General features: G+C 46.9%; 1 long non-coding RNA gene across 1 annotated transcript; it reads right to left on the reverse strand.

Moving 5' to 3' along the window:
- Positions 1-683: 683 nt before the first annotated feature.
- Positions 684-22,635, reverse strand: LOC140385338 (uncharacterized). Its single transcript, XR_011933338.1, has 2 exons — positions 22,267-22,635; positions 684-2,205 (listed from the first exon to the last, which is right to left on the reverse strand). It is a non-coding gene; the product is annotated as an uncharacterized lncRNA (long non-coding RNA).
- Between the last annotated feature and the right edge of the window lie 232 nt (positions 22,636-22,867).

A 22,867-nucleotide genomic window follows, 5' to 3' on the forward strand; every position in this document is an offset into this window, starting at 1 on the left:
TTTGCCTTCTTAATCACCTGTTGCACCTGTAAACCAACTTTTTGCGACTCATGCACTAGCACACCCAGGTCTCTCTGCACAGCAGCATGTTTTAATATTTTATCATTTAAATAATAATCCCTTTTGCTGTTGTTCCTACCAAAATGGATAACCTCACATTTGTCAACATTGTATTCCATCTGCCAGACCCTAGCCCATTCACTTAACCTATCCAAATCTCTCTGCAGACTTCCGGTATCCTCTGCACTTTTTGCTTTACCACTCATCTTAGTGTCGTCTGCAAACTTGGACACATTGTACTTGGTCCCCAACTCCAAATCATCTATGTAAATTGTGAACAATTGTGGGCCCAACACTGAACCCTGAGGGACACCACTAGCTACTGATTGCCAACCAGAGAAACACCCATTAATCCCCACTCTTTGCTTTCTATTAATTAACCAATCCTCTATCTATGCTGCTACTTTACCCGTAAGGCCATGCATCTTTATCTTATGCAGCAACCTTTTGTGTGGCACCTCTGTTGCTAATTGTGTTTCTCTTTATTTGGTTCTGAAGCTGGCGGCCATTATGGTCGCCTCCCTTAATTCTAATTACGTTTTGCTCTAGAATCGTCAGGTAACTCTCGATGCCACCACAAGGTTCAAACCGAATACTGATCAAAGACTTGTTACACCAGTTAGTAAGTTCAAACTCAATGCTCATTTATTTACACACACAGTCAAATATACTCCTGCACAAAACTCTACAGACTAAACTATCACTACTGCTAAAGCCTACACTTAGCTTCAGGCACCCACTCAGTCAGCGGAACAATAGCCGTTGTTCGGTTCTGAGGCTGCTGGGGTGGAACTGGTACAGGATAACAGCTAGGAGCGTCTGTCTGGTAGCGTGCGTTGACCTTGGACTTACTTGCTCTGATGCGGCTTTGGCAGGTCCCTCCTTGGTGAGAGCTGGAGCCAAGAGAGCGATTCTCTCTTGGGGGTTCCTTCTCATACCCAAAGGGGGCTTTGCGTGCTTTTGGGCGGGCCTTGAACTTCGCCCCAATTAATTGGGCCGTTTCTCAATCGTTCCTATCGATTTTCTTCAATAAAGGGTGGGTGTCCTGATGGCTGGGCGTGTCCTAGGTGGCCGTTGGCCTGCTTTGTTCTAGTCTCCTCTGGCGCCGGGGTGTCTGCCTTGGTGTCGTTTACTTAAATGTTACTCTTTTGCCCCCGGGGATGACTCATTAGTATGGTAATGGCTTGCAGTTTCGGTCTTGTCTGGGAGCTGCGGCTCCAATCAACAGACAAACCCTGCACCTGCTTGCTTTCTCAGTATTGTCCATTTTCCTTGCAATCTTTGCAAAGTGTTCATTTTGTAATTGGGAAGTGGCCATCCCAGATGGCTACACGCCCTCCTTGTGATCCTCAACGCGAAGCGTGAAGGATCGCATTACTGCGTCGTCTTCATTCTCTGACCAAGCGGGGCACCCATAAGCTCTTCACGGGCTCTACACTGCCCTATCCTATGAAACGCAATTTTACCGAAAATCATTTTACTTACATACATCAGTATAAAACTCTACGGGGCGCAATGACATTCAGGCATGCATTACAAAATTTAAAAACTGGAACCTCTAACTACCCTAAATAAACTATCCTCATTCAAACAATCAACAATAATGTTACAATATTTCAAAATGTACAAATAGCAGCAACACAAGTTTCTCTGGCCTGGCAGTCAAGCACAGAGGTTTACATTTCTTCATTGAACAAAACACACAAAGAAAAACGGATGCACTTTAATTCAGTCAAGGGGTTGGGGGGTTTGGTGAAGTCCGAAAATAGGGGACCTAAACGTGTATACCGGGGTGCGAGAGCGGTAGGCTCGCCTTCGCCATTTTCTGAGTCTAAGCGTCTGCACGACACTGCAGAGTATCGCCAGTACTAAGAGTGATTCTACTACGTATGATAGTGACTACCAGGTTATGAACTCGTCACACCAGGTCGGGGTGTCGGTAACTGTTTCGGGGTTAACTATCTCGGGGTGTATGGTAGGGGTGGGAATCATTCACGGCCTGTTTGGTAGGGGTCAGGGGGGTAGCGTCCGCGTGCAACTGAAGGGATCCCGCTAAGATCCAGGTGAACATGAAGATTGTCTTCATCTTTCAGTCTTCCGGCCTTCTTCTTTTTCTTCCTCTGGGGTTCCTGAGGTTCTGGAGTTCTGTGGACACAGGCATAATATCTGTTATAATCTTGCTTAAGATCTCATATGTCTGTCTGTCTGTCCTTTGTTGTCAATTACCCATTATGATCGGTCACCATCTGTGACTCCCTCATTTTTTTTCTTAAACCAAATCTTTGGACAAGACATCCGAGTAAATTACTGACACAGTGTGAGCTGTCTCGCAGCCTGTGCGATCTACCATCCTAGTGTTTGAAGATGTAACTAGCATACGGAAGCAACCTAAGGGTTGCCAAAAACAAGCAAAAGAATTTTGATCATAACGAGCCAAAATGGGGTTTATGTGAAACCACGCAGACTTGCCATTGGGATCTTGTATACCGAGGGGCTTACTTTGTCCGAAATGGGGTACGGTCCGGAGAATTTTTGGGAAAGGAATGAACTGGGGTTGTATAGGGAAAGCATCACTTGCTGCCCTACTACAAATTCGGTGGCATGTACCTTTTTGTCAAAACTAGCCTTGCTTTGTTTCCTCCTGGTCCCAAGTCTCACAGCTGCTGCGAGTTGGGCTGCCTTTATATTCTCAAGTAACTGCTGTACAGCATTTTCATGCGTGAGGGCGGTGACTGTGGGGCTGGCCAAATCCAGTCCTAATAGATACTCTGTCCCTTTCATGGGGTGTCCGGTCATGAGGGTGTGGGGGGTGTATCCTGTGGACGTGGATACCGTGTTTCTTAGGAACATTAAAGCAAATGGGAGAATGAATCCCAGGTGCTGTTGTACCATTTTCCTGAGGGTGGCTTTTAGAGTCCTATTCATCCCCTCTACAATGCCGCTTGACTGGGGGTGGTAGGCTATGTGAAATTTTTGACTTATTCCGAAAATTGTGAGGACGTTTTTCATTACTCATCCTGTAAAATGAGAGCCTTGATCGGACTCTATACTGCGTGGGAGGCCCCATCTTGTAAAGATGTGCCGTGTTAGTATTTTAGCTGTTGTCTTGGCCGTATTCGTTCTCGATGGAAAAGCTTCCACCCATTTTGTGAAGGTGTCAATGACCACCAACACATACTTATAACCATTTCTGCAGGGGGGGTAGGGGTCCTATGTAGTCTATCTGCAAATTTGTCCAGGGGCCGTTAACGGGGCGGGTGTGACTAAGCTGAGCCTTTGTTGCATATCTGTCCGGATTGTTCTGGGCACAGATCAAGCAATTTTCAATGTAGTGAGTAACATCGGCTTTTAAATCAGGCCGCCAGCAGAGAGGTCTGAGGTGAGCGAGGGTGGGTTCAATGCCTTGGTGTCCATGATTGTCATGGAACCGACAAATGATCTGGTTCCTGTCCTGGCTGGGAATTACATAAATGCCTTCTTTCAAAATCACACCGTCGTGTGTGATTATTGTGTTCTTAAACTTGTCGTACGGGGCTGGGAAGGTTCCTTTTAAAACTTCCCTGAGTTTTTCATCTTCCTTCTGGGCCTTTGCTAGATCCTGAATGTTGGTTTGTGAGACCTGAACCGCGTGTACTGGGGTGCTCTTGGGGGGGGGGGTCCAAAAGTAACCATGCCTAGAACCTGCCTTCGCCAGGGCATCTGCTTTAATGTTACCAGGCGGAGGGAAGAACGGTGATGACTGCGAACTTTAATTATACCGTATTTCCTATCTTTAGCTGTCTCTAGGATATGTCGGAGTAATGGGGCTGAGGTTAGGGGCTGTCCGTCTGCGGAAACGAATCTTCTGGTTTCCCACAGGGGTAGGAATTCCGTTAAGCTATTACAGACATATAAGCTGTCCGAATAGATGTCTGCTGGGGTCGTAAATGAGTCAGGGTGGTCTACAATGTAAGCTATGGCTGCCAGTTCTGCTGCCTGCGAGCCTAGATGTCCTGGCAACTTGAGTGAAATCTCATCTAGGGCGCGACCCTGCGCGTCCTCTACATGAATGCCGCAACCGGTAATTCTCTTTCCATTCAAAACTGTGGAGGAGCCATCCACATAAATTTTCAAGGGTGCGCACTTGTCTGTGGGCTGGGGTCTCTGGGGTGTATTACCTGCTTTCCTGGGAGCTTACTTAGGTATAAATGGGCCTGTGTTGTGTTTTGTGGTGATGATCTCACACTCATGTGGGGTGCCTGCATATTGCAAATTGTTGGCTAGGAAAGTGTGGGTCTTGGTTCTTTTAACTGTAATATCCCGTCCCTGTAAGAGAAGGGTCCAACGGGCTGCGCGGATTTGGCTGACTGTGCCATCTTTAAGTCGACCGTCTAATAATAGCTGTGTTGGCGTGTGTTCAGTGAGAATGATGATGGGGTTGAGTCCTGTAATGTAGGCGAAGTATTGTACTGCCCAAAAAAACTGAGAGCAGGTGCCTTTCGCAGGCAGAAAATCCTTGCTCGACAGGATCTAACATGCGTGAGGCGTATGCCATGGGGCATAATCGGTCATGGCGTTCCTGGAGGAGCACGGCCGAAAGGGTTCGGTCGGTGCTTGCTACTTCGATTGCATACGGGGAAAGTGGATCTGGGACCTGTAATGCAGGGGCTGTGCTGAGTGCTCTTTTTAAAGCATCCACAGCATCCGTGTGCTGTGGAAGCCATTCCCAAGGTGCCTGCTTCTTGAGAAGGTCGGATAGGGGCGCTGCTTTTGAGGCAAAACCGTCGATATGGTTTTGACAGTAGCCAACCAGTCCTAAAAATGACCGGAGGGCTGAGACATTATGGGGAAGGGGCAATTTGACGATCGAGTCAATTCGCTTTTGCTCGATCTCGCGTTTACCATGTGTGATTACTGTACCCAAGTAAATCCCTTTTTCCTGCAGAATCTGGGCCTTCTTGGGGCTGACTTTACATTCAATTTCTTTTAGGAGTGCTAGGAGTTCGGTGAGAAGCGAAATGTGCTCTCCCTTTGTGTCTGTCTGTAGTAGCAAGTCATCTACATACTGAACCAAACAATCGGGGCGGGAAAATTTTGCTAGTCCATTTGCCGGCTGTCGGTGGAAAATGGAGGGGGAGTTGTGGAAGCCTTGTGGAAGGCACATCCACGTATACTGTTGTCCTTGGAATGTAAAGGCGAATTTGTACTGGCACGCTTTATCCAATGGAATGGACCAAAAGCCATTGCTAATGTCCAAAACCTAAAATTTTTTGACTGTAGTCCCTGTTTGAGCATGGTCTCGGGACTCGTGGTTATGGTGGGGGCTGCTACTGGGGTTATTTTGTTCAGTTCCCGGTAATCAATGGTCAGTCGCCATGATCCATCGGGTTTCCTGACGGGCCAAATTGGTGCGTTGCTCGTGGAGTCTACTGATGGGAGTACGCCTTGATCAAGCAAACTCTCTATTACTTTGGAGATTTCTCCCTCTGCCTCTTGGGGAAAACCATACTGCTTTTGGGGTCTGGGGTCGGGACCTGTAATGTTTACCAAGCCAGCTATCTTGCCACAGTCGTGCTGGGCTGTGCAAATGCTGTTTTGTGTTGCTGCAGGACTTCCCTAACCTGTCTTTCCTGACTAATGGCTCTAGGGTTGAACCAGAAGTCTCCTACTGAGCTAATCCTGTTTTCATAGTCTCCAACTGTGAGCGTGGCAGGGGCTCGTGCTACCCTTGCTATTCTCCATACACATTTATTAACTGGATCAAAAGAGAGGTTGTGGAGCTCATAAAATCAATTCCTAGGATGTGTTCAGCTGTCTGGGGTAGATCGACCAAAACTACAGGGTGTTTAGTTGTAATGTTCCCTATTTGTATCGCTACAGGGGCTGTGATGCGTCCTTGTTGTAAATGACCTGTAAAGCCGCTGAGTGTGATGGTGTCTGTTGTGGGCCACGTGTCTCGCTGAAACATAGTGGAGGGATTGAATGTGGTGCGGGACCCTCCTGTGTCCCAAAGAAATTCTACGGCGTGTCCCCGAACTTTGCCTGCTACGACCAGTCTACCGGACTTGTCCCAAAGGGTGTCGCAGACCCAAGTTAGGGAGCCCGAACACCGTCAGTCAGTGCCATTCATGTCTGTGTTCTCTGAACGGGTGCTAACGCTATGGATTGGCTTTGCCCTATTCTTATTTAGGGTGCCTGTCTGTTGGCTTCTCTGCTGCTTTTGGGGGGCTTGACACTCTCGTGCAAAGTGTCCTAATTGTTCACAGTTGTAACATTCCTGGGATTTTGGCTGTGGTGGGCTGTCCCTGTCCTCATTTACCCATGCGGGGTTCTGGATTCATGTTTGCCTGCTCTTCCTCGGGTTTTGCAAATGCGGTTTTGCCTTGGACTGATTGTTCCCAAGCACGGGACAATCTCTTCAGAACTCATTTCTCATTGTGAGCCTCACCTGAGGGGTCGTAATTTGTGCAAGCTCTCTGTCCTGCCTCTGTCGTATGAGAGACTAGGATTCGAGTCCGTTCGGCCATATTATCCACGAACAAATGGGCGTGGGCTAACTCTCCGAATACCGCTGTAAAATGTATCCACAAGCGTCCAACAAACGCTGTGGGGTGCTCGGTCTTCTTTTGCCTACACTTGTTTAGGCCTTCTACGGGGTCTCCTCTGTTATAGCCGATCGCATCCAGGATTGCTGTGTGCACCTCTTGGAGTGTGCCTCCTCCTACATTCTGTGGGTCGGGAAGGGGTGCCACGACTGAAGGGTTGAGGTTTAAAACTGTGAGCTTCACTTGCTCTTTTTCGTCCAGGCCGTACGTGGTAGCCTACTGTTTAACTCTAGCGAAAAATTGGTGGGGGTTTGATGTGGGAAGGAACGGTGCAATTTTTCCACACGCGTCCCGCAATTGGGTCACGGTTAACAGAGTTGTATACAGGAAATCTGCGTTTCATTCTGCTGCAGCCCTGCGGTGTGTGGTTCCAGGGTTCATGGGGGTGTGTTCTGCCTGTTCAGTCGAGGGTTGGGGTGCTTTACTCTTTTGGGGTGTTTCTTGCATACATGTCCCATGTACGTATCTGTGGGCAATTTCATTTAACTCCTGCCAATCGGGGCCGTTTTCCTGGTCTAACTGGGGTCCAAACGTACTTTGAAACTGATTCTGGACAGAAAGCAGAGATTGCAATTCTGCAATTTGCTTCCGGCACTTTGCGTGATCTATGGAGCTCTGCCTTTTTTCCGTCGTGGAAGTGTGGAGGGCTCGTAGGGCTGCTTTTAAATCATTGCATTGATTCTGCAATTTCTCTACCTGTTGCTCAGTTTCTTGTCTTACCAAGACCGCACAGTGTGTGTCCTGGTAGACCTTATCATACTGGGTCTGAAAACAATTCAAATTTGGATTCTCTCGGAGTGACTAGGCCACTTCTAAGTCGAGTCCCGTCAGAGGTCGCCAGTAAATGTTGTTAATTGTGATTCTCTTTATTTGGCTCTGAAGATGGCGGCCAATATGGTCGCTTCCCTTAATTCTAATTACGTTTTGCTCTAGAGTCGTCAGGCATCTCTCGATACCACCACAAGGTTCAAACCGAATACTGATCAAAGACTCGATACACCAGTCAGTAAGTTCAAACTCAATGCTCATTTATTTACACACACAGTCAAATATGCTCATGCATAAACTCTACAGACTAAACTATCACTACTGCTAAAGCCTATACTTAGCTTCAGGCACCCACTCAGTCAGAGGAACAATGGCTGTTGTTCGGTTCTGAGGCTGCTGGGGTTGAACCGGTATGGAGTAACAGCTAGGAGCATCTGTCTGGTAGCGTGCATTGACCTTGGACTTACTTGCTCTGATGCAGCTTTGGCAGGTCCCCCCTTGGTGAGAGCCAGAGCCAAGAGAGCGATTCTCTCTTGGGGGTTCCTCTTTATACCCAAAGGGGGCTTCAAGCCCTTTTTGGTGGGCCTTGAACTTTGCCCCAATTAATTGGGCCGTTTCTCAATCATTCCTATCGATTTCCTCCAATAAAGGGGTGGGTGCCCTGATGGCTGGGCGTGTCCTAGGTGGCCGTTGGCCTGCTTTGTTCTAGTCTCCTCTGGTGCCGGGGTGTCTGCCTTGGTATAGTTTACTTAAATGTTACACTTTTGTCCCCGGGGATGGGTCATTAGTATATTAATGGCTTTGCTGTTTCGGTCTTGTCTGGGAGCTGCGGCTCCAATCAACAGACAAACCCTGCACCTGCTTGCTTTCTCAGGTGATAGAAAAAAAAGACAGTGATAGAAAAATCTCTATCTCTACTCGAGCACTTCAAGAAAGTTGCAGGCCTAAATCCGTGTGAGGTATGGCCAAAGCGGTAGAAGAGATTTGCTCAATTTCATACTGCATCAGGTCTCACAGTGAAGCCAGAGTGTAAGCAGGTCAGCACACTTTTGTATGCAATGGGTGACTCTGCAAGCAATATTTTAATTACCTCGGGAGAAAGATGAGAGCAAAACCATATCTGCTGAAGTTATTGATGCGCTGGGGACATATCTCAATTTCTGCATTATCAGATAACTTGCAGCCTGAGGAGACTTAACACACGCAAAGGTGATTCCATTTAGTAAGCAAACTAAGAGGAGGCAGAACAGATTGGCATTCAGCATAGAGAGCACAAATCCCAAAGTAAACACTTGCATTAGTCCGATCTATAAAAGGGAAGCTAGGAGAAGGAGACATGTGAGCATGTGAAGCAATTAATGAAAAAATTAGCTGTATTGTGGAAGAGAAAGACATGTGTGCGGGAATTGTCCTGCTAAAGATGCACAATGCCATTGGTGCAAAAGGATGGGGCATCTTCAGGCAGTATGTTACAATGGAAAAAATAGGCAGATCACTCAAAAAGTGAAAGTTTTAAGAGGATACAGTCCTATAGTAGAGGATTCATAAGTAAATTGAGATACCCTTCTTTGAAGAGATTGAACAATTAGGCAGAAATTATTAGAGAATAGAGATCCTGGTAAAAAGTCACAAGACACACTTTAAACCAGATACTGGAGCAGCAGTTTCAGTTCTTTCAGATACTGGACCAAGGTTAAACAAGAGAGTTCTTCAGCTATCCTACAGAAGCTACATGGACCAGGAGGAACAGAGCTGAAGGATCTGGAAGAACTAACAGCTACTTTAAACCACAGCGAGAAAGTAATTACTAAAGTGTTGTACATAATCCAAGATCTGAGCTTTTCTCTCTTCAGTAGAAAGGGGTGTGTGGAATTGAATCTATTCACAGAATAGACAAAATAAAGAATGTTGAAGGTTAATCAACAGAATTTCAGAAGTTATTTACAGGACTGAGAGAGTGAAAAACAGGATATAACAATAAGTCCAGAGATGAAACAAACATGCTTATCCACTCAGAAAGGTTCCACACCCATTACTTCCAAAGATCAAGAAAGAAATCAGCTCAAGGGTAAGATAAGGAGTCATTTCACCTGTAAAAGATCCAACAAATTGGTGCTCAGGGATGATATCAGTTCCGAAGCCAAACAGTTCCATAAGAGTATGTGTTAATTCCACATACTCACTAAAGCTGTGAAAGGGAAATCCATCCATTGGTGTCAGAAAATGTGAGTTCTGCTAAATTAAGAGCTCAATATTTTCTAAATTAGATGCTAGCAGTGGATTCTGGCAAGTGCCTGTAGAAGAGGAGTCCAAGCTTCTCTCAAATCTTTCATAACACCATTTGGAAGATTCTGTTTTCAGGGGTTACCCGTTGGAATAACATCAGCACCAGAGATTGTTCAAAAACCAATGTCAAATCTTTGACAGTGCTTACAATGGGGTTGTTTGTCACATGGATACCACATTGATATGTGGGTCCACTCAAGCTAAGCATGACATAGAACATAGAACATTACAGCGCAGTACAGGCCCTTCGGCCCTCGATGTTGCGCCGACCTGTGAAACCACTCTAAACCACATGAAAGTGAAAGCAGTGCTGAGAAGACGACAAGAGGCAGAACTGTTCACACAGTGATTGGATCAGGAATAAAAGTTGGCCCACTGAACACTGGAGCCTTTTTAAAAGAAATATTTTTATTGCCACTTTCAAAGTTATATACATTGCCGTTCGTTTTCATTTATTGTACAGTCCCAAAGGTTTCTTCTTGGGTTTCTCGATTTACAATTTGTCGCCGTCTGGCTCAGCATACAATCCTCCCTATCCCCCCCCCTCCAGCTCCCCTCGCCTTGACCCCCTCTTCCCCTTTTTCACTGCTGCTCTCTATTTTTTCTTGTTGGGTTTTGCTACCTCACGACCCCCGGATGGTGAATTTGATTTTCTCCATTTGGAGAGATTCTGAGAGGTCGGACAGCCAGTCTGCAGCTTTGGGTGGTGCTGCTGACCGCCAGCCGAACAGGATTCTACGGCGGGCGATCAGGGAGGCGTCTGCCCTCCTCCCCATGAAGAGACTGGTCTGATACCCCGAAGACCTCCACTATCAGGCATGGCTCCATCCTCATCCCCACCACTTTGGACATTGCCTCAAAGAAGGCTGTCCAGTACCCAGCAAGTCTGGGCAAAACCAGAACATGTGGGCGTGGTTGGCTGGGCCTCCTTGGCACTGTTCACATCAATCCTCCGCCTCCGGGAAGAACCTGCTCATTCGGGTTCTGATCAAGTGGGCTCTATGTACCACTTTTAGCTGCGTTAGGTTAATCCTCGCGCATGTGGAGATGGAGTTGACCCTGTGCAGTGCTTTGCTCCAGAACCCCAACCCTATTTCGAAACCCAAGTCTTCCTCCCATTTCCTCCTTGTCGTGTCCAGTTCAGTGTCGGCCCTCTCTAGCAGTCGTTCGTACATGTCACTACAGTTCCCTCTGCCTAGGATGTCTGCGTCGAGTATCACTTCTAATAGTAAATAAAAGCAAATTACTGCAGATGCTGGAATCTGAAACCAAAAAGAAAATGCTGGAAAATCTCAGCAGATCTGGCAGCATCTGTAGCGAGAGAAAAGAGCTAACATTTTGATAACATCTTCTAATTGTGTCTGTCGTGGTGGTCGCGGGTCCTTGTCTCCTTCCGTAGGAGGTTTTTAAGCTGCAGGTATCTGAGTTTATTGCCTTTAGCTGGTTGGAATCTCTGCGTCAGTTCTGCCAGTGTTCTGACCCTACCGTCAGTGTATAGGTCCCTGACTGTCAGTGTCCCCCTATCCTCTCTCCACCTTTTGAAGGTAGCGCCGGTGAGTGCTGGTGTGAACCTGTGGTTATTGCAGATGGGGGCTTTGTCAGACATTTGTCAGTCTGAATTGCTGCCGTAGTTGGTTCCACGTCTGGAGGGTGGCTATTACCACTGGGCTGCTGGAGTGTTTCTTGGGAGGGATGGGAGTGCCGCCGTGGCGAGGTCCTGGAGAGAGGTCCCCTTGCAGGTGGCCTCCTCTGCACGCACCCACTCGGCCTCTGCTCCTTTATCCATTCCATCACTCTATCCCCTGTCGCTGCCCAGTGGTAGAATTTAGGTTTGGGAGGGCTAGCCCTCCCCTGGATTTTGTTTTCTGTAGGACCTTCTTTGTGATCCTAGCATTCTTTCCCCCGCCATACAAACGCCATGATTAATTTGTCCAGTGAGTTGAAAAAGGCCTTGGAGATATAGATTGGGATGGATCTTACTGGAAGAGGTATCGGGGCAGTACATTCATTTTGATCATCTGTACTCTCCCTGCCAGGGAGAATGGGACTGTGTTCCACCTCTGCACGTCCTTTTTGACTTCCTCTGTCAGACCGGTCAGGTTCCATTTGTGGATCCCCGTCCAGTCATGAGTGATTTTGATCCCCAGGTAGAGGAATTTGTGCTGGGCTTGTTAAAACGACTGTCCCACCAGTGCTGCCTTTCCCCCTTGTGGGTTCACTGGGAAAATCTCACTTTTGCTCATGTTGAGTTTGTAGCCCGAGAAGGCACCAAACTCTTTCAGGAGCGCGATGATTCCTTCCATGCTGCTCTGTGGATCCGAGATGTAGAGGAGGTTGATGTGTTGGGTGTTCTGGATCACATACAGGTCACCAAGACTTGAAATAGTGCAACACTATTTTATTGAATCATTAACTGTTTAAACATACTTAGACTGTGGGTTAATACGATACTAGCTTTAACTAAAGACCTCTGCCTTGTCCGAACCAGTCGATGCTCTCAGCACATGGTGAATGTCTGTGTTGCAGGCTGTGAGCTCTGTCCTCCTAGCTAGCTGCTACTCGAATGAGCGGGAACTCGGAAGCTCCCTGTCTTTATAGTGCGTGTGCTCTCACTGGTGATTGGCTGCGGTGTTGTGTATGTTGATTGGTCTCACTGTGTGCCCATCAGTGTGTGTCTGCACCATGATATACTGGTGTATATTATGACAGTGGTCATCCGCGTAGAGCGAGACTCTGTGCTCTCTCTCTCCCTCTTTGGATCCCCCTCTCCAGTTCTTTGCTGTTCTTTTTTAAAATAAATTTAGTGTACCCAATTAATTTTTTCCAATTAAGGGGCAATTTTGGCGTGGCCAATCCACCTGCCCTGCACATCTTTTGGGTTGTGGGGGCGAAACCCATGCAAACACAGGGAGAATGTGCAAACTCCACATGGACAACTCCCTAGTGACCCAGAGCCGGGAACGAACCTGGGACCTCGGCGCGGTGAGGCAGTAATGATAACCACTGTGCCACAGTTCTTTGCTGTTCTGAGAGTGATCGCTAATAGTTACATAGAACATAGAGTGCAGAAGGAGGCCATTCGGCCCATCGTGTCTGCACCTACCCCATTAAGCCCTCACTTCCACCCTATCCCCATAACCCCTTCGAACCTTTTTGGACACTAAGGGCAATTTAGCATGGTCAATCCACCTAACCTGCACGTCTTTGGACTGTGGGAGGAAACCGGAGCACCCGGAAGAAACCCACGCAGATACGGGGAGAATTTTCAGACTCCGCACAGTGACCCAGCGGGGAATCGAACCTGGGGTCCTGGCGCTGTGAAGCCACAGTGCTATCCACTTGTGCTACCGTGATGGTTCGATCGCTAGGGCAAACAGCAGTGGGGTCAGCGGGTATCCCTGCCTGGTGTCCCTGTGCAGCTGGAAGTATTGACAGTTGGTGTTGTTTGTCCGTACGCATTGGGAGCATTGTACAGGAGTTTCACCCATGAGGTGAATCCTTTTCTAAGGCCGAACCGCTCCAGCACTTCTGTAAGGTACATTCACTCGACTCTGTCGAAGATTTTTTCTGCATCCAAGGAGACGATCACCTCAGGTGCTCTGTCCCCGGATGGGGTCATGATCACATTCAGCAAGCGCCTGATGTTCAATGGGAGCTGTCTACCTTTGACAAAGCCCATTTGGTCCTCTGCAATCACCTCGTACACAGTCTTCTCGCCTTTTGGCTAGGATCTTGGCCAATATATTGGCATCTACGTTCAGTAGGGAGATGGGCCTGTATGAACCACATTCAGTTGGGTCTTTGTCTTTCTTAGGTATTACCAAGATTGAGGCTTCCGCTAGTGTAGGTGGCAGTGTGCCCCTAGCTAGCAAGTCTGAGAACATCTCCTGCCAGTGCGGGGCCAGTGCTATCGTGAATGTTTTGGCGAAGTCCGCCGGGAACCCGTCTAGTCCCGGCGCCTTCCCCGCCTACATGGAGTTAATGCTGTCCATGATCTCTCCTAGTTCTAGTGGTGCTTCCAGGCCCCGTTTCCTGTCCTCCCCACGACTGGCATGTCCAGTCCATCGAGGAACTGTTTCATCCCCGAGTCCCCTGGTGGGGCCTCTGAGGTGTACAGTTCCCGGTAAAAGTCCTCAAATTTGTGCATTTTCTCTGGTGGCTGCCTGCTTTCTCAGCTGGTGTGCCAACAGGCGGCTGGCTTTGCCCACATGTGAACACTGGAGTCTTAAAAGAATTTCCAGCTCCAAAGAACATCACTGAATTACAAAGGTTCATGGGAAGGGTAAATAAAATGACAACATTTCTAAAAAAAAAAAATTACCAGAGCTCAATGAACCACTGCACTGATTGTCGCACCAAGACAGTGGATGGTGTTGGGAAGATACACAACAGGATAGCAAACCGGCACTGCCTGTCCACCTCAGAGCTGGAGCCCACACTCTTTTAGGAATTCAGCCCCTGATGTGTAAAGATATTTATTTCAGAGCCGATTTGGTAAGTGTGATATGCAATGTGAGTGAATGAGTGAAATTTTGCTGCACTGTTCTGACACCAAACCATTGTTACACATGCACCACCAGGTGGAGACAGTGAGTAAAACAAAACACTTCTGAAGAGGTTCATATCGATTTGAGTTCTAATAGTTTTTGTCCTTACCTGAATATTATAATAATCATCAACACTGTTAAAAAGAAATCCAAGGCTAGAAATGCTGCTGGTGATAACAGTGGTTAGCATGTTCATGTGACATTCCTCTGTCCATTAATTAGTGACATCTGTTCAAAATAATTATCATTTTAGTCCTACCTCAGTTGGGAACAGATAGTGGGGCCTTTGTACAGGAGGCTGTATAACTCTCCTGTGCTTACAGTGGTGAGAGTTAGATGCGTTTGTGAAAAAGGGCACTTCTCTTCACCAATCTCCAATGAGATACCCTATGAATCTCCGTTCACTATTCAGTGAGGATCTTCAAAATGAATTCCTCCTGTGATCTCTGGGCACTGCGACTGCAGCACGTCAGGCATGATAACATGATTGATTGCTACGCCTGGACACAGTACTCTACAGTGAAGATGGTAGTACACTTGCGAAATGATGTATAAACCAACCTTCAGGTTTTTGAGTAGGCTCCAAACAAATGTGAATTGAAGTAGAACTGTTCTATATTAATAATGAATGCAGTACTGTCTGTTATGGCTGTGTCACGGTGATTTGCTAAATTGCTTTCTTGCACGTCATTGCTGTGGATTCAATCAGCTTATCTATGGAACTATAGATTCCAACTAAGAGACACAGGAATACACAGTAGGATAAAATGAACTCAGGTTTATTTAGGTACACACAACTAACTCTCCTCGCCCCGAAGGGTCATCTTTCCTGACCTGCACCTAGGTCAGGGTTTTTATTCAGTGAGGTCCCCTCTTGTTAAGGTGAAAGTCCGCCCCGTTATACCGGGAAAGTTCATACTCAGTGGTAGTCACGGGGAACAGGATGGTGCATAGTCTGAGGTTCAATTTAAATTTGTTATGTACAAAGAAATAGACAAGTTGCAAAAAAAAAAAAAAAAAGGTTTTCAATTAGGGGAGAGTAAATGTTAACAAAATAGGGCAGGATCTGACCAAGGCAGACTGGAAAGAATTACTTGTGGGGAAACCTACATGAGAGCAGTGGGGGGGGGGGGGGGGGGGGCGCGCTCAAAGATGAAATGGGGGGGGGGGGTACAGGCTAAATATGTTCCCTCTAGGGTAATAGGAAGTTGTAACAAATCCAGAGAACCATGGATGACCAGAGACATTCAGGATACCATGAGAAGGAAAAGTGAAGCTTTTAACAAGTATAAGGGGAGTAAGTCTGCAGAGGCATTAGTGGAGTACAGAAAGTGCAGGATGGAGCTTAAGAAATCAATTAGGAGAGCAAAGAGGGGATATGAGAAAGCTCTGGCTGGTAATGGTAGGGGAAATCCCAACATATTTTATCAATGGAAAGAGGATAACCAGGGAAAGAATAGGGCCCATTAAGGACCAAGGGGGAAATCTGTAGGTGGAGCCAGAAGATATTGATAAGGTGTTGAACGAATATTTCACATCTGTCTTTACCCAACCCAAGAGGATGAGGAGGTAGTTATGGAACTCAGGGAGAGAGATTGCGAGGTTCTTGAACAAATTGTCATAGGGAGTGACAAAGTATTGGAGATATTGACGGAGTTAAAAGTGGACAAATCTCCAGGTCCGGTTGAATTGTGACCCAGGCTGCTGTGAGGGGCGAGGCAGGAGATTGCCGGGTCTCTGGCCCAAATTTTAATTCCTCTCTGGCCACGGGAGAGATGCCAGAAGACTGGAGAACAGCTAATGTGGTCCCACTATTTAAGAACAGCTGTAGGGATAAGCCAGGGAGCAACAGACCAGTGAGTCTCTCATCATTAGTTGGGAAACTACTAGAGAAGATTCTGAAGAAGAGAATCTATCTCCACTTAGAGAGGCAAAGTTTGATTAGGGATAATCATCATGGCTTTGTCAGAGGGAGGTCATGCCGAACAAATTTGATTGAATTTTTTGAGCATGTAACCAAGTGTATAGATGAGGGTAGTGCAGTTGACATGGATTTCAGCAAAACCTTTGACAAGGTCCCACATGGATTGGATTAGATTTGTTTATCGTCACGTGTACTGAGGTACAGTGAAAAGTATTTTTCTACGAGCAGCTCAAACAGACCATTAAGTACATGTAACGAAAAGAAATTAAAAAAAAAAGAATAGTACGATTATAAGATATGTAAAAAGAAGATCTGTTCGGGAGTGCTCGCAGAGAGTCGCCACGCTCCGGCGCCATCTTGAGCTCAACATGGGAGACTTATTTAGAAGTCAAATGCACGTGAGATACAGGGTGATTTGATAAGGTTGATTCATAATTGGCTTAGCAGTAGGAGACAGAGGGTAATGATAGACAGCTGCTATAATGTCTGGAAGCCAGTATCCAGTGGGATACCACAGGGATCTGTGCTGGGCCCCCTATTGTTTGTCATTAATATAAAATGACACAGATGACAATAGGGGGGTAGGATCAGTCAGTTTGCGGATGACACAAAGATTAGCTGGGTGGTTACCAGTGAGGCTAAGTGTCCTGTGTTACAGGAAGATAGAGACAGGATGATCAAATGGGTAGATAAGTGGCAGATGAAATTTAACCCTGAAAGCTGTGAGGTGACACACTTTGGAAGGAGCAATTAAAAAAAAAAAAGTATTTTATTACAAACATGTATCAAAACAGGTTACTGCGAATAAACACCCCGGGAAACATACTTCCCAACAATCAACTATACAGTCGGTACAGATTTTTCCCCTTTTTCACCCCCCTCTCCCCCACGACGAACAGCCCCTCAAACACGGTCACAAACATCCCCCACCTTTCCTCAAACCCCCCTGAAGAGCCCCTTAATTCATACTTTATCTTCTCGAATCGCAGGAAGTCGTACAGGTCACCAAACCAAGCTGCTACCCCCGGTGGCGATGCCGACCGCCACTCCAGCAAAATTCACCGCCGTGCAATCAGAGAGGCGAAGGCCAAGACATCGGCCTTCTTCCTCTCCATGAGTTCCGGCTTCTCTGAAACCCCAAATATCACCACCAAAGGGTCCAGTCCTCCACCTCCTTCACTACCCTGGCTAAGACCGCGAATGCTCCCGCCCAGAATCTTCCCAATTTTTCGCAACCCCAAAACATGTGCGCGTGATTTGCTGGAAGGAATAATTTAACAAGGAAGTATACTCTGAAAGGTCTTACACCGGTAAGTTCTGAAGAACAAAGGGACCTTGGCGTGTTTGCCCAGAGATCTCTGAAGGCAAAAAGGTAGGTTAATAGGGTGGTGAAAAAGGCATATGGGACACTCGCTTTTATCAATCGGGGCATAGATTACAAAAGCAGGGAGGTTGTGTTGGAGCTGTACAGAACTTTGGTGAGGCCACAGCTGGAGTACTGTGTGCAATTCTGGTTGCCACATTATAGGAAGGATGTAATTGCACTGGAGGGGGTGCAGAGAAGATTCACCAGAATGTTCCTGGGATGGAACATTAAAGTTATAAAGAGAGGTTGGATAGGCTTGTGTTGTATTCTCTTGTTGCTAACTTTTGGTTGGTTCAATTTGGCTCTGTTTTATAACCTTTGCTCTCGAGTCGCAAGGTATCTTTATGATACCGCCATAAGGTTCAAGTTCAAGTAATGATCAATAACTTAATACGCCAATTAGTAAGATCCAAATCAAAGCACATTTATTATACACAGTAATCGCTACTCATGCATAAATTCTACTTCTAAGCTACTTCTACAACTAACAGGCCAATACTTAGCTTCGGACTGCCCACCAGGTCAGGGGAACAAATGGCCTTTCGTTCGGGTTCTGAGTCTGCGGGACTCGAAGTTGGTACGGACTGGTAGCTAGGAGCGCCTATCTCGTAGCAAGTGTTGACTTAAGACTTACTGGACCTTGGCGGCAGCTGAACCGGTCACTGCCAAGGGTTGGTTCGCGTTGCTGAGTGAGCCGGTCAAGAAGGACGATTTGAACTTGGGGGCTTAACTTTATAGTCCCCAGGGGCTTCCCGCCTTTCGGGGCGGACCCTGTACCTGGTTCCAAGTGATTGGACTTCGTTCCAATTGCTTGGTTCGATTTCTCCAACACTGGAGCAGTTCCCTGATCGATGGGCGGTCTTGAGGTGTCCGTTAACCTCTTTTGTGTTGGCTCCTGCTGGCACCGAGGAGTCTGGCTTGGCTTTGTTTATCCCAAATGTTTCGATTGTACCCGGGGATCGCTCATTAGTATGTAGATGGCTGCTACATTATTATGCAGATGGCTGCTTGTATCGATGCTGTCTGGGCTTTTGCAGAGTTAAATACACAGTAACTTGCACCTGCTGGTTTCTGCCTGTGTTGGCTGAATTTCCCTGCAGCCTTTGCTGTTCTCCATTTTATGTCGGGAGTTGGCCACCCCAGGTGGCTACACTCTGGAACAGAGAAAACTGAGGGGTGACCTGTCTGAGATGTTCAAGATGTTCAAGAGGGGCATGGACAAGGTGGATAGGGAGCAGCTGTTCCCCTGAGTTGAAGGGTGAGTTATGAGGGGGCACAAGTTCAAAGTGAGGGGTGTAAGGTTTAGGGGGAATTGGAGGAAAAAGGTTTTTACCCAGAGGGTGGTGACAGTCTAGAATGTACTGCTGGGAGGGTGGTAAAGGTGGAATGCCTCACATCTTTTATAAAGTACCTGGGTGAGTACTTGGCACGTCATAACATTCGAGGCTGTGGGCCAAGTGCTGGCAAGTGGGATTAGCTGGGCAGGTCAGGGCCTTTCATGCGTCGGTGCAGACTCCATGGTCACCCTACACCACTGGCTCTCATGATGCATTTTAGTATTCTGTGATTAGGAACATTTAGCGTTTATCTGCATTTTATACAGTCTTGCTCGGATATATGGGGCTGGATTCTCCATCGGCGGGATCCTCCGTTTCGCCAGTAGCACACTCACGCCCGCGGATTTCCAGACGGCATGGGGATGGAGAATCCATACCAGGAAACGGGTGCGGCGGGATGGAGAATCCCACCCATGGGGTTTACTGCAAGGGGCTGATTTATTTATAAGCAATGCCAAGTCTTTCTTCCAGATGACTAACCTTTTTTTTTATTCCACATGATCCTATTCAACAGGGCTGTTATAATAAGTACATGTTTATTTATTTTCATTTTGTGGTTTGGAATTTTGTAAAGTTACATTTCTCCTTGTTCCTTTCAGGTACTAAAGCTAATTAACTCCAATTTGACAGTATATTTCTAATTTTAACAATGGTGCACGGGGACTGTGGAGTTTCAAATCCTGGCCTGGTAAAATGAAGCAGAAAGGAAGTGGTGAGACTGGCCCTGTCAGAAAGCTATTGTTTGACAGGAGGGGTGATACACAGAGAGCAATGCCAGATGTCAGCACAATGAAGGAAACGGCACCAGCACTGAGGGAGCATGTGGTCAGGGCCACAAAGGGGCAGAGGCATATGCTTCAAGGAAAGCACAGGTTTGGCATTGTGGGGGAGCAGACATCTTGGCAGAAGACCTAGGAATCAGAGAGGGGTCATGGGCCTCATCCACCCAGGCCTTGGGAAACACTTAATAATAATAATTGCTTAGTGTCACGAGTAGGCTTCAATGAAGTTACTCTGAAAAGCCCCTTGGGAAGGAGAGACAGTCAAAGGGAGGAAGGTCCAGGCACCAGTGAGGTATGTCAACAGAATACTCAATAGATCCTGGGTGGGATTCTCCATCCCGCCGCACCCGTTTCCTGGCACACCCCTGCCAGCAGTGGGATTCTCCGTCCCAGCAGCGGGCCAATGGGGTTTCCCATTGTGGGCATCCCCATGCTGTCGGGAAATCCGCGGGCATGAGTGTGCTGATGGAGAATCCAGCCCCCTAACTTTATATTTTGTTCTGCTGGCATGGAGGGACTCAAAGCCCCCGAAGTCGGAGGCCTGGCTATCGGATCATAGATCATAGAATTTACAGTGCAGAAGGAGGCCATTCGGCCCATCGGGTCTGCACCAGCTCTTGGAACGAGCACCCTACCCAAGGTCAACACCGCCACCCTATCCCCATAACCCAGTAACCCCACCCAACACTAAGGGCAATTTTGGACACTAAGGGCAATTTATCATGGCCAATCCACCTAACCCGCACATCTTTGGACTGCGGGAGGAAACCGGAGCACCCGGAGGAAACCCATGCACACACGGGGAGGATGTGCAGACTCCGCACAGACAGTGACCCAAGCCGGAATCGAACCTGGGACCCTGGTGCTGTGAAGCAATTGTGCTATCCACAAGGCTACCGTGCTGCCCCGTGGATATGGCGAGCTTTCTCGGTCTGGAGAAAATTAAGTTCACTCTGAGAGGGTCACTGTCAGGGTTCGCCCAGAGGTGGCAACCATTTATCGACTTCTTTGCGGAAAATTAATCGTCAGCGGGGGGGGCATGGTTAGGGCAACATAGATTAGGGGGTAGATAGGCGGGTCCTTGTAGGAGGGGAGCTGGTTTTTGCACTATGTTGATTGTTCTTTGCACACTGTTTTATATTGTTGCTGTTTACTATACCAAAATGCCTCAATACAATTGTTTAGCGAAAAAAAAACTTTATATTTTGTTTTGTGCCATGAATGAACAGAGTTGCAGGACTGCTGATGAATGTTTGACAAAAGGATAAAACATTTATTACAGAAGAAAAAAATAGCTATAATACACTACTCCTTCACCCCAGGCATACCTTTACAGATACACACAGATTTATGGGGATAGCACAATTTACAAAATAGATCTTATGCTCTAATGTTCTCAGTAAGTATACAGTCCATGCAAACCAATAGGTGAAATGTAGTCAGACACACACCACAGTCTGAAACACACAGGGCAGGGTTCTCCATTGGCTGATGCCGAAATTGGGGAATGCGATTGGGTGGAGAATATGTTCCGATCCCAAAATTGTGGCATGCAGCGATTTGGCACCAAATTGCAATTCTTTGTCACCGCGACAGCCACGTCAATTTGGTCCGGAATGCTGGTTGTGCTGGAGCTGATGGGTAGGCTGGGGCTAGAGGGCACCTATGGGGGTGGCCTGGGGGACACCTATACGACCCATGGCCCTAAGTTCACAGTGGGCTGTTAGCGGCGTGTGCAGCTACACGAGTGCCTTTCCGGCTGTGGTAATGGTGTACCGTGCCTGTTCACCCCGACCCCACAGCCCACCTCCTACTGCTCTCCCCGGCCCTGGCAGAAGCAACCGGCCAGCAGCACAACTGTCAGAAAACTATGGTGATGTTGGACACTTTCCTTCCCCCTCTCTCTCCCTCCCTCAGCAGCCACGATGCCGATTTCACGATTTTAAAAAGCACAAGTGAACTGTGCCTTCAGTCCATCGGAGGTGGAGCATTGCGGAGGCCCCGGAGAATACCAGGTCAGGCCCGCTAATGATATGCAAATGGTGTTTACTGTTTGTGCATTCCGGACCAAATTGACGTGGCTGTCGCGGTGACAAAGAATTGCAATTTGGTGCCACAGTAAGGAGGATAAAAAAACCTTCTACTGCTTCAATTTAGGTTAATCTCAAAGGCAGATCAAGTTAAAATGATAGTGTGCTAAGCTCCTATGCTACCCCAGCTCCAACTACATTTATTTTGTTAAATGCGATTTGAAAAGCACCAAAATAACTTATTTAATTTGAGTTTCAATTATATGCACTCCACAGTGCCTCAGTATTGTTGGATTAAGAATGGTAATGTTTCCCCAGGGTCCCAGACCCTAAATTGCTGTTTGGGGAACCCCACTGGGAATACATCTGTGTGTGTACATTGAGTAACTACAGATTTAGGCTATATTTGCTGCCCATGCAGTCAAACAGCACACTGACATTTGCTCATAAGAAATAGCAATTGTACCAAAGGACACTGGAGATACCTGGAACAATATCTCAGTTAAGGAGCCAAATGGGGAGTAAAGGGGCAGAAGAAAACTGAAAAAAGAATAAAAGAATCATGAAGATTTCAACTCTTACCTATCTGTTGACAACTGCTTCCAATTCTGTTTGAGCATCATGGAAGCTTTAAACATTAATCATACATTTTACTTGAAGAAAAATTGTTGAAAGGTTGTGCAAAGATTGAGTTTCCAAACTTTACTGTTGCAATCTGCCACGTCAAACATGCCAAGCCAGCCTTGGTAAACAAATACTCAACTTCTAGTCTCAATTCTGTCTATCACAGTCTCTCTCTAGAGTTATAACTCACAATTGAGAGTTCTCTTTGGGATGTGAGAGGCAATTTCTGTCAAGGAAGAATAATATTAATTAGTGTGAGAGGCAAGAGAGGTGCCAGCTGGTCATTTGGAGCATCTGTGCAGTTTACGCACTTCCCCTTCTCACAGTTAGCTGTCAACCGCAGTGTGCAGAGCCAATGCATAAGGTCAGATCACCTGCGGTTCACACGACATAAAATCATCCTTGTTAACTTGGAATCCGAATGATGTAACTTTTAAACATGCATTACATTTTGGCGATGCTGTGACAGGAAGGAGAAAATAAAAATCATTTGTATTATTGATTTTTAAGTGGTTATGATTCAGGTAGATATGGCCCATTGCTGCATAGTTCTACCTTC

The sequence above is a fragment of the Scyliorhinus torazame genome, chromosome 11, assembly GCF_047496885.1.
Source record: "Scyliorhinus torazame isolate Kashiwa2021f chromosome 11, sScyTor2.1, whole genome shotgun sequence".
NCBI classification, from domain to species: Eukaryota; Metazoa; Chordata; class Chondrichthyes; order Carcharhiniformes; family Scyliorhinidae; genus Scyliorhinus; species Scyliorhinus torazame.